Source organism: Staurois parvus, unplaced genomic scaffold (assembly GCF_062004578.1).
Source record: "Staurois parvus isolate SC_StPar_1 unplaced genomic scaffold, SC_StPar_1.0 ptg003275l, whole genome shotgun sequence".
NCBI lineage: Eukaryota > Metazoa > Chordata > Amphibia > Anura > Ranidae > Staurois > Staurois parvus.
The window spans coordinates 76,650-94,366 of record NW_028321071.1 but is presented as its reverse complement, the minus strand read 5'-3'; the positions used below and the strand labels follow the sequence as shown (position 1 = coordinate 94,366).

Genomic DNA, 17,717 nt, shown 5'->3' with positions numbered 1-17,717 from the left:
GCGAAAAACAGCAGCTGCTCCTCTTCCTTCTCGGCCCGGCGCAGATGGTCTTCATGAAAAGCCAGCGAAGCCAATCAAGTTGAATATTTGTTAAAGTCGTAGCCGAAGACAATCGTCCTTCCTACATCCTTCTTCTGTAGACTCGAGGAGCTGCATAATCAGGTTGAGGATGGAAGACATGAATACAAAAGTCAGAGATAAAGACACAAAAGGGGGGCAGAGGAGAAGAAAGAAGTCCTCTAGGACGTAATTGGATGATGGGTCTTGTTGCCTTCTAAGGTCGGCACAGCTGCGTGTAGACAAACGCTGTCACAACAAAGAGCGAGCAAATCAGCGTGCCGGGCTTCAGTGTGGAAATATGATAATTCGAGGGAACGCGGCGTTCTTCGCGGGAACCGCTTGAAAGGAAACATTGTCTATCTCCAATGCTGCAGCACCACACGGGGATAATGAATGTACACGGAGACGAACAAAGATGCCGAAGAAACGTTCCATTCATGACTTGGTGTCTTCTCAGAGGAACGCTGGAATGTTGGAGGAACTCTAACTCCTCCACAACTTGGATCCTGCAAAATCGGTGGCATCCGGTGAAGTCACTCTTGTGGTCCTTTTCTATAAGCTCCACCCATTGTGTCATGTGATTATTTTTATCTGTAGGGACCGGCAAACAAGGGAATGGAGAGATAGATTTAGGGTTCCTAAAGTCCAACTCCGGACTGGAAGAGGGACAAAACCTGCTCCCCTCCCCCATCTCCTGCTATGGCAGGCTTCGGTGCTGTGCTCCTCTCCTGTGGGCGGTCCTTCAGTGTTATCATGTACAATGCAGGGCAATCAGCCTGGAGAGGGCGAGAGTGGGAATGGGAGCACCTTAGAGATGAGGCTTCAAGGGACCTGCCAACCCGCTGGGGGAGGGGATCCCGCTGGAGAGAGAAGTAAGGTAACTGTCACAATCTATTCCTCCAACACCCCACCCCCCACCCCCCCAGCAAGAATCAGCATGTAAGCCTTGTAGTGTGCAATGAAAATCATCCTGGCACGCAGGGACTGCGTCGGTGATGTAGGTTGAGCTGCGCATGCACAGGGGTCAGTCATCCTGGCACGCAGGGACTGCGTCGGTGATGTAGGTTGAGCTGCGCATGCACAGGGGTCAGTCATCCCGGCACGCAGGGACTGCGTCGGTGATGTAGGTTGAGCTGCGCATGCACAGGGGTCAGTCATCCCGGCATGCAGGGACTGCGTCGGTGATGTAGGTTGAGCTGCGCATGCACAGGGGTCAGTCATCCTGGCACGCAGGGACTGCGTCGGTGATGTAGGTTGAGCTGCGCATGCACAGGGGTCAGTCATCCCGGCATGCAGGGACTGTGTCGGTGATGTAGGTTGAGCTGCGCATGCACAGGGGTCAGTCATTCTGGCACGCAGGGACTGTGTCGGTGATGTAGGCTGAGCTGCGCATGCACAGGGGTCACTCATCCCGGCACGCAGAGACTGTGTCGGTGATGTAGGTTGAGCTGCGCATGCACAGGGGTCAGTCATCCTGGCACGCAGGGACTGCGTCGGTGATGTAGGTTGAGCTGCGCATGCACAGGGGTCAGTCATCCTGGCACGCAGGGACTGCGTCGGTGATGTAGGTTGAGCTGCGCATGCACAGGGGTCAGTCATCCCGGCACGCAGGGACTGCGTCGGTGATGTAGGTTGAGCTGCGCATGCACAGGGGTCAGTCATCCCGGCACGCAGGGACTGTGTCGGTGATGTAGGTCGAGCTGCGCATGCACAGGGGTCAGTCATCTTGGCACGCAGGGACTGCGTCGGTGATGTAGGTTGAGCTGCGCATGCACAGGGGTCAGTCATCCTGGCACGCAGAGACTGTGTCGGTGATGTAGGTTGAGCTGCGCATGCACAGGGGTCAGTCATCCCGGCACGCAGGGACTGTGTCGGTGATGTAGGTTGAGCTGCGCATGCACAGGGGTCAGTCATCCCGGCACGCAGGGACTGCGTCGGTGATGTAGGTCGAGCTGCGCATGCACAGGGGTCAGTCATCCCGGCACGCAGGGACTGCGTCGGTGATGTAGGTTGAGCTGCGCATGCACAGGGGTCAGTCATCCCGGCACGCAGGGACTGCGTCGGTGATGTAGGTTGAGCTGCGCATGCACAGGGGTCAGTCATCTTGGCACGCAGGGACTGCGTCGGTGATGTAGGCTGAGCTGCGCATGCACAGGGGTCAGTCATCCTGGCACGCAGGGACTGCGTCAGTGATGTAGGTTGAGCTGCGCATGCACAGGGGTCAGTCATCCTGGCACTCAGGAACTGCATCGGTGATGTACGCTGAGCTGCGCATGCACAAGGGTCAGTCATCTAGGCACGCAGGGACTGCGTCGGTGATGTAGGCTGAGCTGCGCATGCACAGGGGTCAGTCATCTTGGCATCACAAAGACAAATATTTCCCCAAATCTTCAGACAACAAAGACCCAACAGAGGTCCCTCCACACCCCATGGCCTCTGTCCTTCCAGGGTGAGGATCGTCCTCCATGTTCGTTCTCGCGGCGGGTAATGAGAAAAGCTGCATCTAGACTTTCCTTCTTCCTGTTTCGGAGGAGACGTCACCTGACGTTCCATTTCCAGGCGATTTCTCCTCATCTTCATGGAAGATTTTATGAATAATTGGCTTTGATTCCGTGGAGATAAAAAGCATCGAATCCGTCATTAAAGGCGACTCCGGGCCGCACGCCGCGCCTTCCACATTCAATTACAAGCCATTAGCGCTGTTAATGAATGCAGCCCGGCCGTAACCCACGGCCCTCCGCTGTACCATGAAGTGGGGTCAGACGTGGAGGGGATGCCGGTGACGCACGCGGTGCACCGTGCAGAGATGTGGAGACGTGTGGCCCCTTCCCTGTGGGGCCCCGTAGTGCCTCCACGTTAATTATGCAGAGATGTGTGCCGCCTGTGGCCATCAATTAGATTCCAGCTGTCCTGGTTTTACCTCGGGACGCGGCGTCTCTCTGGTTGCCAGGGGCAACGCTGATACTTTCCGCTCTGTATTCCCAGCGACGGCTCTCTGGTGGGCGGATCGTCTGTAGAAATTCACAAATCTGTCCATATGTGCCGGATCCGACCTTCACCATCCCGGCACCCGGCAAATCCTACACCCGGCAAATCCTACACCCGGCAAATCCTACACCCGGCAAATCCTACACCTGGCAAATCCTACACCCAGCAAATCCTACACCCGGCACCCGGCAAATCCTACACCCAGCAAATCCTACACCCGGCACCCGGCAAATCCTACACCCAGCAAATCCTACACCCGGCAAATCCTTCACCCGGCACCTGGCAAATCCTTCACCCGGCAAATCCTACACCTGGCACCCGGCAAATCCTACACCCAGCAAATCCTACACCCGGCACCCGGCAAATCCTTCACCCGGCACCTGGGAAATCCTTCACCCGGAAAATCCTGCACCCGGCAAATCCTACACCCAGCACCCAGCAAATCCTTCACCCGGCAAATCCTACACCCGGCAAATCCTTCACCCGGTAAATCCTACACCCGGCAAATCCTTCACCCGGCAAATCCTACACTCGGCAAATCCTACACCCGGCAAATCCTTCACCCGGCAAATCCTACACCCGGCAAATCCTTCACCCGGCAAATCCTACACTCGGCACCCGGCAAATCCTACACCTTGCAAATCCTACACCTGGCAAATCCTACACCCGGCACCCAGCAAATCCTTTACCCAGCAAATCCTTCACCCGGAAAATCCTACACCCGGCACCCAGCAAATCCTTTACCCAGCAAATCCTTCACCCGGAAAATCCTTCACCACAGGAGGGCCCTAGTCACTGGGGCTGCATGACACCCAAAGTCAGAATACAAATGTGGTCATTGCTGGCGTCTTCCATGGCGTGAGATCTGGGGGGTCATTTCCCTCCTTGTGTTCTGCAAAATGTACCTTCCTTCCTGTCCCAGTGACATCATCGCCCTTCCTTCCTGTCCCGGTGACATCATCGCCCCTCCTTCCTGTCCCGGTGACATCATCGCCCCGCCTTCCTGTCCTGGTGACATCATCGCCCTTCCTTCCTGTCCCGGTGACATCATCGCCCCTCCTTCCTGTCCCGGTGACATCATCGCCCTTCCTTCCTGTCCCGGTGACATCATCGCCCCTCCTTCCTGTCCCGGTGACATCATCGCCCTTCCTTCCTGTCCCGGTGACATCATCGCCCTTCCTTCCTGTCCCAGTGACATCATCCTTCCTGTCAAATCCTGGCAAATTCCTGTCAAATCCCAGTGACATCATCCTTCCTGTCCCGGTGACATCATCTCCCTTCCTTCCTGTCCCGGTGACATCATCTCCCTTCCTTCCTGTCCTGATAGCCGCCACCTGCAGTGGGATCAGTATATTGGCCGGTCACATGATGCTGAGCGTCGTCTTTCTCCAATGGCCATCCTTCTTCTGTGAGTGTCATATTACATCCCCAGGGGGCGGGTCCATGACACCGTGCGCTCACACAAAGTCTGTGAATGATGCTGGGGGTCATCTAACCCAGAGGAGGAGCCGCAGTCTGCAGAGGACAGCTCTGGGAAGGAGTCACATTGGCGTTTCCTTCTCAGTCTGTAAAATGCAATATGGCCGCCTGGGGGGCGTTCTGTGCACAGGTGGTATGCAGACCGCCCCCCAGAAATCTCATGTCCTGCTGTGTGATTGGCTGACTGATTTCCCCAGAAGTTTGCAGGAAGATACCAGTCAGATTTTTGGCATCCTCTGCAACAAACGTTTCCATTTTTGGGTGAGATATTCCCCAAGGGAAATTCCATGTAGAGGGATGCAGACCCTGCCGCTGTCCTCATTAGAGCCCTGCAGGCGCAGCAGCTGATTGATGAAGTCGCTCCCAGTCCCTCCACACAGGACAGAGAAACAAACAAAAGGTCGGAATCTTCTGCAGTGTTACAACCCGTGCGATGTGCAGAGATCGCCCAGAGGGGGCGGGGCTTCATCCTCCGGGAAGGTGGAGTTACTCTTTAACCCGGATTTGGGCACGGCGGGCGCGGCGGCGCCTCTTCTCTATGATGGTAATGCGGCCTGAAGCTCCATTCTGCTGGAACTGTCAGCCAGATGATGAATTGCTGGAAATGGAGCAAATCTAATTAAACGGCCATTCCCGCCGTCTGTCAGTCAATGTTCCCGCGGCGCGCCGCGCAGACGTGGTGCCGCCACCTTCTCCATCTTCACACGGAGGACTCTATAAAGGGGAACTCTGACTGTACATCCAAATAATGAGCCATGGGAATTCCATAAACCAATAGGGACACTTCTCCGGGAGTACGCCCCCTTAACCCCTCCATGTCCGAGGTCAAATCCCCTCCCCCCCCCCCCCCAGAGACAAACCTGAATGTCCAAACCAACTCCACAACTTTCACCTGTGTTAGTAAATCTGTACATTTCATCCCAACCACTAGGGGGGGATTTACTAACACCAGAGAGTGCAGCTGTGCATGGGAGCCAATCAGCTTCCAGGATTGTCAAAGCTTCATGGAACAAGCTGAAGAAAGAAGCTGATTGGCTGCCATGCAGGGCTGCTCCAGATTCTGAGTGCTCCAGTGTTAGTAAATCTCCCCTCGTGGTGCATCCTGGGGGATCATACCGCCGTTCCTCCGGAGAGATGGGGCACTAAATGGTAACAGATACATGATATTGCCCCAAGTATTGTCCCCCCCCCATATATACACTATATTGCCCCAAGTATTGTCCCCCCCCCATATATACATTATATTGCCCCAAGTATTGTCCCCCCCCCGTATATACACTATATTGGCCCAAGTATTGTCCCCCCCCCGTATATACACTATATTGCCCCCAGTATTGTCCCCGCCCCCCCCGTATATACACTATATTACCCCAAGTATTGTCCCCCCCCATATATACACTATATTGCCCCAAGTATTGTCCCCGCCCCCCTGTATATACACTATATTGTCCCAAGTATTGTCCCCGCCCCCCCCCGTATATACACTATATTACCCCAAGTATTGTCCCCCCCCCCCCCGTATATACACTATATTGCCCCAAGTATTGTCCCCGCCCCCCCGTATATACACTATATTGCCCCAAGTATTGTCCCCGCCCCCCGTATATACACTATATTGCCCCAAGTATTGTCCCCCCCCCCGTATATACACCATATTGCCCCAAGTATTGTCCCCCCCCCCGTATATACACTATATTGCCCCAAGTATTGTCCCCCCCCGTATATACACTATATTGCCCCAAGTATTGTCCCCCCCCGTATATACACTATATTGCCCCAAGTATTGTCCCCCCCCGTATATACACTATATTGCCCCAAGTATTGTCCCCCCCCATATATACACTATATTGCCCCAAGTATTGTCCCCCCCCCGTATATACACTATATTGCCCCAAGTATTGTCCCCCCCCCGTATATACACTATATTGCCCCAAGTATTGTCCCCCCCCCGTATATACACTATATTGCCCCAAGTATTGTCCCCCCCCCGTATATACACTATATTGCCCCAAGTATTGTCCCCCCCCGTATATACACTATATTGCCCCAAGCATTGTCCCCGCCCCCCCCCCCGTATATACACTATATTGCCCCAAGTATTGTCCCCCCCCCATATATACACTATATTGCCCCAAGTATTGTCCCCGCCCCCTGTATATACACTATATTGCCCCAAGTATTGTCCCCGCCCCCCCGTATATACACTATATTGCCCCAAGTATTGTCCCCGCCCCCCCATATATACACTATATTGCCCCAAGTATTGTCCCCGCCCCCCATATACACTATATTGCCCCAAGTATTGTCCCCCCCCATATATACACTATATTGCCCCAAGTATTGTCCCCCCCCGTATATACACTATATTGCCCCAAGTATTGTCCCCCCCCCGTATATACACTATATTGCCCCAAGTATTGTCCCCGCCCCCCGTATATACACTATATTGCCCCAAGTATTGTCCCCGCCCCCCCTCGTATATACACTATATTGCCCCAAGTATTGTCCCCCCCCCATATATACACTATATTGCCCCAAGTATTGTCCCCCCCCCCGTATATACACTATATTGCCCCAAGTATTGTCGTCCCCCCCCCGTATATACACCATATTGCCCCAAGCATTGTCCCCCCCCCATATATACACTATATTGCCCCAAGCATTGTCCCCCCCCCCATATATACACTATATTGCCCCAAGTATTGTCCCCCCCCCCCGTATATACACCATATTGCCCCAAGCATTGTCCCCCCCCCGTATATACACTATATTGCCCCAAGTATTGTCCCCGCCCCCGCCGTATATACACTATATTGCCCCAAGTATTGTCCCCGCCCCCCCCCCGTATATACACTATATTGCCCCAAGTATTGTCCCCGCCCCCCCGTATATACACTATATTGCCCCAAGTATTGTCCCCGCCCCCCCCGTATATACACTATATTGCCCCAAGTATTGTCCCCGCCCCCCATATACACTATATTGCCCCAAGTATTGTCCCCGCCCCCCATATACACTATATTGCCCCAAGTATTGTCCCCCCCCATATATACACTATATTGCCCCAAGTATTGTCCCCCCCCCCTGTATATACACTATACTGCCCCAAGTATTGTCCCCCCCCCCCGTATATACACTATATTGCCCCAAGTATTGTCCCCCCCCGTATATACACTATATTGCCCCAAGTATTGTCCCCCCCCATATATACACTATATTGCCCCAAGTATTGTCCCCCCCCGTATATACACTATATTGCCCCAAGTATTGTCCCCCCCCGTATATACACTATATTGCCCCAAGTATTGTCCCCCCCCATATATACACTATATTGCCCCAAGTATTGTCCCCCCCCATATATACACTATATTCTCCTGGCAACCGCCAAACCCAGACACAACCATCGGATTGCCAGACAGAGAAGCGTGATTGGTCACTCCAGAGAACACATCTCCTCTGCTCCAGAGTCCAGTGGCGGCGTGCTTTACACCACGGCATCCGACGCTTTGTATTGCACTTGGTGATGGAAGGCTTGGATGCAGCTGCTCTAGAGTCCAGTGGCGGCGTGCTTTACACCATGGCATCCGACGCTTTGCATTGCACTTGGTGATGGAAGGCTTGGATGCAGCTGCTCTAGAGTCCAGTGGCAGCGTGCTTTACACCACGGCATCCGACGCTTTGCATTGCACTTGGTGATGGAAGGCTTGGATGCAGCTGCTCTAGAGTCCAGTGGCGGCGTGCTTTACACCACGGCATCCGACGCTTTGCATTGCACTTGGTGATGGAAGGCTTGGATGCAGCTGCTCTAGAGTCCAGTGGCAGCGTGCTTTACACCACGGCATCCGACGCTTTGCATTGCACTTGGTGATGGAAGGCTTGGATGCAGCTGCTCTAGAGTCCAGTGGCGGCGTGCTTTACACCATGGCATCCGACGCTTTGCATTGCACTTGGTGATGGAAGGCTTGGATGCAGCTGCTCTAGAGTCCAGTGGCAGCGTGCTTTACACCACGGCATCCGACGCTTTGCATTGCACTTGGTGATGGAAGGCTTGGATGCAGCTGCTCTAGAGTCCAGTGGCGGCGTGCTTTACACCACGGCATCCGACGCTTTGCATTGCACTTGGTGATGGAAGGCTTGGATGCAGCTGCTCTAGAGTCCAGTGGCAGCGTGCTTTACACCACGGCATCCGACACTTTGCATTGCACTTGGTGATGGAAGGCTTGGATGCAGCTGCTCGGCCATGGAAACCCATTCCATGAAGCTCTCTACGCACTGTTGTTGGGCTCATCTGAAGGCCACATCAAGTTTGGAGGTCTTTAGCTATTGACTCTGCAGACAGTTGGTGACTTCTGCGCACTGTGCGCTTCAGCATGCGCTGACTCCGCCCTGTCATGTGACGTGGCCTACCACTTGGTGGCTGAGTGGCTGTTGTTCCCAGTGGCTTCCACTTTGTTATAATCCCACTAACAGTTGAGCGTGGAATATTTAGTAGTCAGGAAATGTCACGGATGGACTTATTGCCCAGGAGGCCACCTATCACGGGACCACGCTTGGAGTCACGGAGCTCCTGAGAGCGACCCATTCTTTCACCAATGTTTGTAGAAGCCGTCTGCATGCCTAGGGGCTTGATTGTATACACCTGTGTCCATGGAGGGGATTGGAACACCGGAATCACATGATATGGAGGGGATTGGAACACCGGGATCACATGATATGGAGGGGATTGGAGCACCTGAATCACATGATATGGAGGGGATTGGAACACCTGAATCACATGATATGGAGGGGATTGGAACACCTGAATCACATATGGAGGGGATTGGAACACCTGAATCACATGATATGGAGGGGATTGGAGCACCTGAATCACATGATATGGAGGGGATTGGAACACCGGGATCACATGATATGGAGAGGATTGGAACACCTGAATCACATGATTGGGAGGGGATTGGAACACCTGAATCACATGATATGGAGGGGATCGGGACACCCGAATCACATGATATGGAGGGGATTGGAGCACCTGAATCACATGATATGGAGGGGATTGGAGCACCTGAATCACATGATATGGAGGGGATTGGAACACCTGAATCACATGATATGGAGGGGATTGGAACACCTGAATCACATATGGAGGGGATTGGAACACCTGAATCACATGATATGGAGGGGATTGGAGCACCTGAATCACATGATATGGAGGGGATTGGAACACCGGGATCACATGATATGGAGAGGATTGGAACACCTGAATCACATGATTGGGAGGGGATTGGAACACCTGAATCACATGATATGGAGGGGATTGGAACACCTGAGTCACATGATATGGAGGGGATTGGAACACCTGAATCACATGATATGGAGGGGATTGGAACACCTGAATCACATGATATGGAGGGGATTGGAACACCTGAATCACATGATATGGAGGGGATTGGAACACCTGAGTCACATGATATGGAAGGGATTGGAACACCTGAATCACATGATATGGAGGGGATTGGAACACCTGAATCACATGATATGGAGGGGATTGGAACACCTGAATCACATGATATGGAGGGGCGGGGACAATACTTGGGGCAATATAGTGTACCTCCTGACTGAGTTTTATTAGCACAGGAAGACATCATCTTTTCTATATTTTCATGCTGTTCCCATTTCAGGTGTTTGTATGAGAGGTGAGGAATGGCGGGCGTTCTGCGTTCTGCGTCCTGCGCAGGCTCTGGAGTGACTGGAGCCCAGGCTGGGGGGGGGGGGGGGGGAGGGGGGTCATGGGTCAAAGTACAGCCAGAACCAAGAGATTCGTTATTATTTGTGGCTCCATTCAGGGAAAAGTCGTCCGTTTTGTTGGAACGTTTTGTCTTCAGATACAATGTAACCAGATAATAGGTGCCGGTATCTGCGCTTCTGAGTCTCCGCCCCTTGTCTCCACCCCTTGTCTCCGCCCCTTGTCTCCGCCCCCTACCCACCTTTGAGCATCAAGAAACGATAGGCCTCCAGCAATGACAGACCACCAACATCAACATAACCCCCCCGCCCCCTCCCCTGCATTACATGGGGGGGTCTGTAGTCCAGCAGGGGAGCGGAGGGGCGGGGCTGACAACACTTCTCGGGATTTCAGTGCGTCAGTCAGTGAGAGACGTTACTGGACTTCTGGCGGAATCAACCGACAAAATACGGGAAATATTTCTGTATTGCAAAGCCACGCCTTCCCGGGTCACCGCCCTCTAGTGATTGGATAGGCTGCGTTCTCAGTGATGTCACCGCTCTCTAGTGATTGGATAGGCTGCATTCTCGGTGATGTCACCGCTCTCTAGTGACTGGATAGGCTGCATTCTCGGTGATGTCACTGCTCTCTAGTGATTGGATAGGCTGCATTCTCGGTGATGTCACCGCTCTCTAGTGATTGGATAGGCTGCGTTCTCGGTGATGTCACCGCTCTCTAGTGATTGGATAGGCTGCGTTCTCAGTGATGTCATCGCTCTCTAGTGATTGGATAGGCTGCATTCTCGGTGATGTCATCACTCTCTAGTGAAGGGATAGGCTGCATTCTCAGTGATGTCATCGCTCTCTAGTGATTGGATAGGCTGCATTCTCGGTGATGTCACCGCTCTCTAGTGATTGGATAGGCAGCATTCTCAGTGATGTCATCGCTCTCTAGTGAACGAATAGGCTGCATTCTCAGTGATGTCACCGCTCTCTAGTGAACGGATAGGCTGCGTTCTCAGTGATGTCACCGCTCTCTAGTGATTGGATAGGCTGCATTCTCAGTGATGTCATCGCTCTCTAGTGAACGGATAGGCTGCATTCTCAGTGATGTCATCGCTCTCTAGTGAACGGATAGGCTGCGTTCTCAGTGATGTCACCACTCTCTAGTGATTGGATAGGCTGCATTCTCAGTGATGTCATCGCTCTCTAGTGAATGGATAGGCTGCGTTCTCGGTGATGTCATCGCTCTCTAGTGATTGGATAGGCAGCGTTCTCAGTGATGTCATCGCTCTCTAGTGAACGGATAGGCTGCGTTCTCAGTGATGTCATCGCTCTCTAGTGAACGGATAGGCTGCATTCTCAGTGATGTCACCGCTCTCTAGTGATTGGATAGGCTGCATTCTCAGTGATGTCACCTCTCTCTAGTGAATGGATAGGCTGCATTCTCAGTGATGTCACCGCTCTCTAGTGAATGGATAGGCTACGTTCTCAGTGATGTCACCGCTCTCTAGTGATTGGATAGGCTGCATTCTCGGTGATGTCACCGCTCTCTAGTGATTGGATAGGCTGGATTCTCAGTGATGTCACCGCTCTCTAGTGAATGGATAGGCTGCGTTCTCGGTGATGTCATCGCTCTCTAGTGATTGGATAGGCAGCGTTCTCAGTGATGTCATCGCTCTCTAGTGAACGGATAGGCTGCGTTCTCAGTGATGTCATCGCTCTCTAGTGAACGGATAGGCTGCATTCTCAGTGATGTCACCGCTCTCTAGTGAACGGATAGGCTGCGTTCTCAGTGATGTCACCGCTCTCTAGTGATTGGATAGGCTGCATTCTCGGTGATGTCACCACTCTCTAGTGATTGGATAGGCTGCATTCTCGGTGATGTCACCGCTCTCTAGTGATTGGATAGGCTGCATTCTCAGTGATGTCATCGCTCTCTAGTGAACGGATAGGCTGCATTCTCAGTGATGTCACCGCTCTCTAGTGAACGGATAGGCTGCGTTCTCAGTGATGTCACCGCTCTCTAGTGAAGCTGCGTTCTCAGTGATGTCACCGCTCTCTAGTGATTGGATAGGCTGCGTTCTCGGTGATGTCACCGCTCTCTAGTGATTGAATAGGCTGCGTTCTCGGTGATGTCATCGCTCTCTAGTGATTGGATAGGCTGCATTCTCTGTGATGTCATCACTCTCTAGTGATTGGATAGGCTGCATTCTCTGTGATGTCACCGCTCTCTAGTGAACGGATAGGCTGCATTCTCGGTGATGTCACCGCTCTCTAGTGATTGGATAGGCTGCATTCTCAGTGATGTCATTGCTCTCTAGTGATTGGATAGGCTGCATTCTCAGTGATGTCATTGCTTTTTAGTGATTGGATAGGCTGCATTCTCAGTGATGTCATCGCTCTCTAGTGATTGGATAGGCTGCATTCTCAGTGATGTCACCGCTCTCTAGTGATTGGATAGGATGCATTCTCGGTGATGTCATCGCTCTCTAGTGATTGGATAGGATGCATTCTCGGTGATGTCATCGCTCTCTAGTGAAGGGATAGGCTGCATTCTCAGTGATGTCACCGCTCTCTAGTGATTGGATAGGCTGCATTCTCGGTGATGTCACCACTCTCTAGTGATTGGATAGGCTGCATTCTCAGTGATGTCATCGCTCTCTAGTGATTGGATAGGCTGCATTCTCTGTGATGTCACCACTCTCTAGTGATTGGATAGGCTGCATTCTCAGTGATGTCATTGCTCTCTAGTGATTGGATAGGCTGCATTCTCGGTGATGTCATCGCTCTCTAGTGATTGGATAGGCAGATGTCGGGGGGGGGGGATCTCTGCTAGGGACACGGAATATCTGGAAGTCGCAGGATGTGGAGTTTGTTTTAGATGGACGGTCGGCCATTTTCTATTCATTGATGTTGAATCTGTAAATCTGGGTGATGGGTCGGGGATGATCCTTCCAGTACAAGATGGCTGATAACACTGACTCCAGAACTAGGGGGGCAGCTGTGGGGCCCACCGGGTGCAAACATCTCTCCATAACCTTCAGCAAATGTGGGGCTAAATCCCTGTGCATGGAGGAGGGGCTCTAGGACCCCGGGGGGGGGGGGGTGGTATGTAAAGGAAGCCATTGTGGGCATGCTGGAGGGGCTCTAGGACCAAGAGGGGGTAATTATAGAAAGCCATTGTGGGCATGGTGGAGGGGCTCTAGGACCCAGAGGGGGTAATTATAGGAAGCCATTGTGGGCATGGTGGAGGGGCTCTAGGACCCAGGAGGGGAGGTATGTATAGGAAGCCATTGTGGGCATGGTGGAGGGGCTCTAGGACCTGGAGGGGGTATGTATAGGAAGCCATAGTGGGCATGGTGGAGGGGCTCTAGGACCTGGAGTAGGGTATGTATAGGAAGCCATAGTGGGCATGGTGGAAGGGCTCTAGGACCCGGGGGGAAGGGGGTATGTATAGGAAGCCATTGTGGGCATGATGGAGGGGCTCTAGGACCCAGGAGGGGGGGTATGTATAGGAAGCCATTGTGGGCATGGTGGAGGGGCTCTAGGACCCAGGAGGGGGGTATGTATAGGAAGCCATTGTGGGCATGGTGGAGGGGCTCTAGGACCCAGAGGGATAATGTATAGGAAGCCATTGTGGGCATGATGGAGGGGCCCTTGGACCCGAAGGGGGTAATTATAGGAAGCCATTGTGGGCATGGTGGAGGGGCTCTAGGACCTGAGGAGGGGGTATGTATAGGAAGTCATTGTGGGCAATGTGGAGGGGCTCTAGGACCTGGAGGGGTGGTGTATAGGAAGCCATAGTGGGCATGGTGGAGGGGCTCTAGGACCCGGGAGGGGTGGTGTATAGGAAGCCATTGTGGGCATGGTGGAGGGGCTCTAGGACCTGGGGAGGGGGTATGTATAGGAAGTCATTGTGGGCATGGTGGAGGGGCTCTAGGACCTGGAGGGGTGGTGTATAGGAAGCCATTGTGGGCATGCTGGAGGGGCTCTAGGAGCCGGGAGGGGTGGTGTATAGGAAGCCATTGTGGGCATGGTGGAGGGGCTCTAGGACCTGGGGAGGGGGTATGTATAGGAAGTCATTGAGGGCATGGTGGAGGGGCTCTAGGACCCGGAGGGGTAATTATAGGAAGCCATTGTGGGCATGGTGGAGGGGCTCTAGGACCTGGGGAGGGTATGTATAGGAAGCCATTGTGGGCATGGTGGAGGGGCTCTAGGACCCGGAGGGGGTAATTATAGGAAGCCATTGTGGGCATGGTGGAGGGGCTCTAGGACCTGGGGGGGTATGTATAGGAAGCCATTGTGGGCATGGTGGAGGGGCTCTAGGACCCGGAGGGGGTAATTATAGGAAGCCATTGTGGGCATGGTGGAGGGGCTCTAGGACCCGGAGGGGGTAATTATAGGAAGACATTGTGGGCATGGTGGAGGGGCTCTAGGACCTGGGGGGGTATGTATAGGAAGCCATTGTGGGCATGGTGGAGGGGCTCTAGGACCCAGAGGGGGTAATTATAGGAAGCCATTGTGGGCATGGTGGAGGGGCTCCAGGACCTGGAGGGGTGGTGTATAGGAAGCCATTGTGGGCATGGTGGAGGGGCTCTAGGACCCGGAGGGGTGGTGTATAGGAAGCCATTGTGGGCATGGTGGAGGGGCTCTAGGACCCGGAGGGGGTAATTATAGGAAGCCATTGTGGGCATGGTGGAGGGGCTCCAGGACCTGGAGGGGTGGTGTATAGGAAGCCATTGTGGGCATGGTGGAGGGGCTCTAGGACCCGGAGGGGTGGTGTATAGGAAGCCATTGTGGGCATGGTAGAGGGGCTCTAGGACCTGGAGGGGGTAATTATAGGAAGCTATTGTGGGCATGGTGGAGGGGCTCTAGGACCCAGAGGGGGTAATTATAGGAAGCCATTGTGGGCATGGTGGAGGGGCTCTAGGACCTGGGGGGGTAATTATAGGAAGCCATTGTGGGCATGGTGGAGGGGCTCTAGGACCTGGAGGGGGTAATTATAGGAAGCTATTGTGGGCATGGTGGAGGGGCTCTAGGACCCGGAGGGGGTAATTATAGGAAGCCATTGTGGGCATGGTGGAGGGGCTCCAGGACCTGGAGGGGTGGTGTATAGGAAGCCATTGTGGGCATGGTGGAGGGGCTCTAGGACCCGGAGGGGTGGTGTATAGGAAGCCATTGTGGGCATGGTGGAGGGGCTCTAGGACCTGGAGGGGGTAATTATAGGAAGCCATTGTGGGCATGGTGGAGGGGCTCTAGGACCTGGAGGGGGTAATTATAGGAAGCTATTGTGGGCATGGTGGAGGGGCTCTAGGACCCGGAGGGGTGGTGTATAGGAAGCCATTGTGGGCATGGTGGAGGGGCTCTAGGACCTGGGGGGGTAATTATAGGAAGCCATTGTGGGCATGGTGGAGGGGCTCTAGGACCTGGGGGGGTAATTATAGGAAGCCATTGTGGGCATGGTGGAGGGGCTCTAGGACCCGGAGGGGGTAATTATAGGAAGCCATTGTGGGCATGGTGGAGGGGCTCTAGGACCCGGAGGGGGTAATTATAGAAAGCTATTGTGGGCATGGTGGAGGGGCTCTAGGACCCGGAGGGGGTAATTATAGGAAGCCATTGTGGGCATGGTGGAGGGGCTCTAGGACCTGGGGGGGTAATTATAGGAAGCCATTGTGGGCATGGTGGAGGGGCTCTAGGACCTGGAGGGGGTAATTATAGGAAGCTATTGTGGGCATGGTGGAGGGGCTCTAGGACCCGGGAGGGGTGGTGTATAGGAAGCCATTGTGGGCATGGTGGAGGGGCTCTAGGACCCGGAGGAGGTAATTATAGGAAGCCATTGTGGGCATGGTGGAGGGGCTCTAGGACCCGGAGGGGGTAATTATAGGAAGCCATTGTGGGCATGGTGGAGGGGCTCTAGGACCCGGAGGGGGTAATTATAGGAAGCCATTGTGGGCATGGTGGAGGGGCTCTAGGACCTGGGGGGGTATGTATAGGAAGCCATTGTGGGCATGGTGGAGGGGCTCTAGGACCCGGAGGGGGTAATTATAGGAAGCCATTGTGGGCATGGTGGAGGGGCTCTAGGACCCGGAGGGGGTAATTATAGGAAGCCATTGTGGGCATGGTGGAGGGGCTCCAGGACCTGGAGGGGTGGTGTATAGGAAGCCATTGTGGGCATGGTGGAGGGGCTCTAGGACCTGGGGGGGTATGTATAGGAAGCCATTGTGGGCATGGTGGAGGGGCTCTAGGACCCGGAGGGGGTAATTATAGGAAGCCATTGTGGGCATGGTGGAGGGGCTCTAGGACCCGGAGGGGGTAATTATAGGAAGCCATTGTGGGCATGGTGGAGGGGCTCTAGGACCCAGAGGGGGTAATTATAGGAAGCCATTGTGGGCATGGTGGAGGGGCTCTAGGACCTGGAGGGGTGGTGTATAGGAAGCCATTGTGGGCATGGTGGAGGGGCTCTAGGACCTGGAGGGGTGGTGTATAGGAAGCCATTGTGGGCATGGTGGAGGGGCTCTAGGACCCGGAGGGGGTAATTATAGGAAGCCATTGTGGGCATGGTGGAGGGGCTCTAGGACCCGGAGGGGGTAATTATAGGAAGCTATTGTGGGCATGGTGGAGGGGCTCTAGGACCCGGAGGGGGTAATTATAGGAAGCCATTGTGGGCATGGTGGAGGGGCTCTAGGACCTGGGGGGGTAATTATAGGAAGCCATTGTGGGCATGGTGGAGGGGCTCTAGGACCTGGAGGGGGTAATTATAGGAAGCTATTGTGGGCATGGTGGAGGGGCTCTAGGACCCGGGAGGGGTGGTGTATAGGAAGCCATTGTGGGCATGGTGGAGGGGCTCTAGGACCCGGAGGAGGTAATTATAGGAAGCCATTGTGGGCATGGTGGAGGGGCTCTAGGACCCGGAGGGGGTAATTATAGGAAGCCATTGTGGGCATGGTGGAGGGGCTCTAGGACCCGGAGGGGGTAATTATAGGAAGCCATTGTGGGCATGGTGGAGGGGCTCTAGGACCTGGGGGGGTATGTATAGGAAGCCATTGTGGGCATGGTGGAGGGGCTCTAGGACCCGGAGGGGGTAATTATAGGAAGCCATTGTGGGTATGGTGGAGGGGCTCTAGGACCCGGAGGGGGTAATTATAGGAAGCCATTGTGGGCATGGTGGAGGGGCTCCAGGACCTGGAGGGGTGGTGTATAGGAAGCCATTGTGGGCATGGTGGAGGGGCTCTAGGACCTGGGGGGGTATGTATAGGAAGCCATTGTGGGCATGGTGGAGGGGCTCTAGGACCCGGAGGGGGTAATTATAGGAAGCCATTGTGGGCATGGTGGAGGGGCTCTAGGACCCGGAGGGGGTAATTATAGGAAGCCATTGTGGGCATGGTGGAGGGGCTCTAGGACCCAGAGGGGGTAATTATAGGAAGCCATTGTGGGCATGGTGGAGGGGCTCTAGGACCTGGAGGGGTGGT

The 17,717-nt window shown here is 54.1% G+C and overlaps 1 protein-coding gene across 1 annotated transcript in view; it reads left to right on the top strand.

The window, feature by feature from the left end:
• The window catches only part of BEGAIN (brain enriched guanylate kinase associated), a gene marked incomplete at its 5' end in the record, with an annotated part of 55,914 nt that overhangs the window by 15,891 nt on the left and 22,306 nt on the right, over positions 1 to 17,717 (top strand). The window lies entirely within an intron of this gene.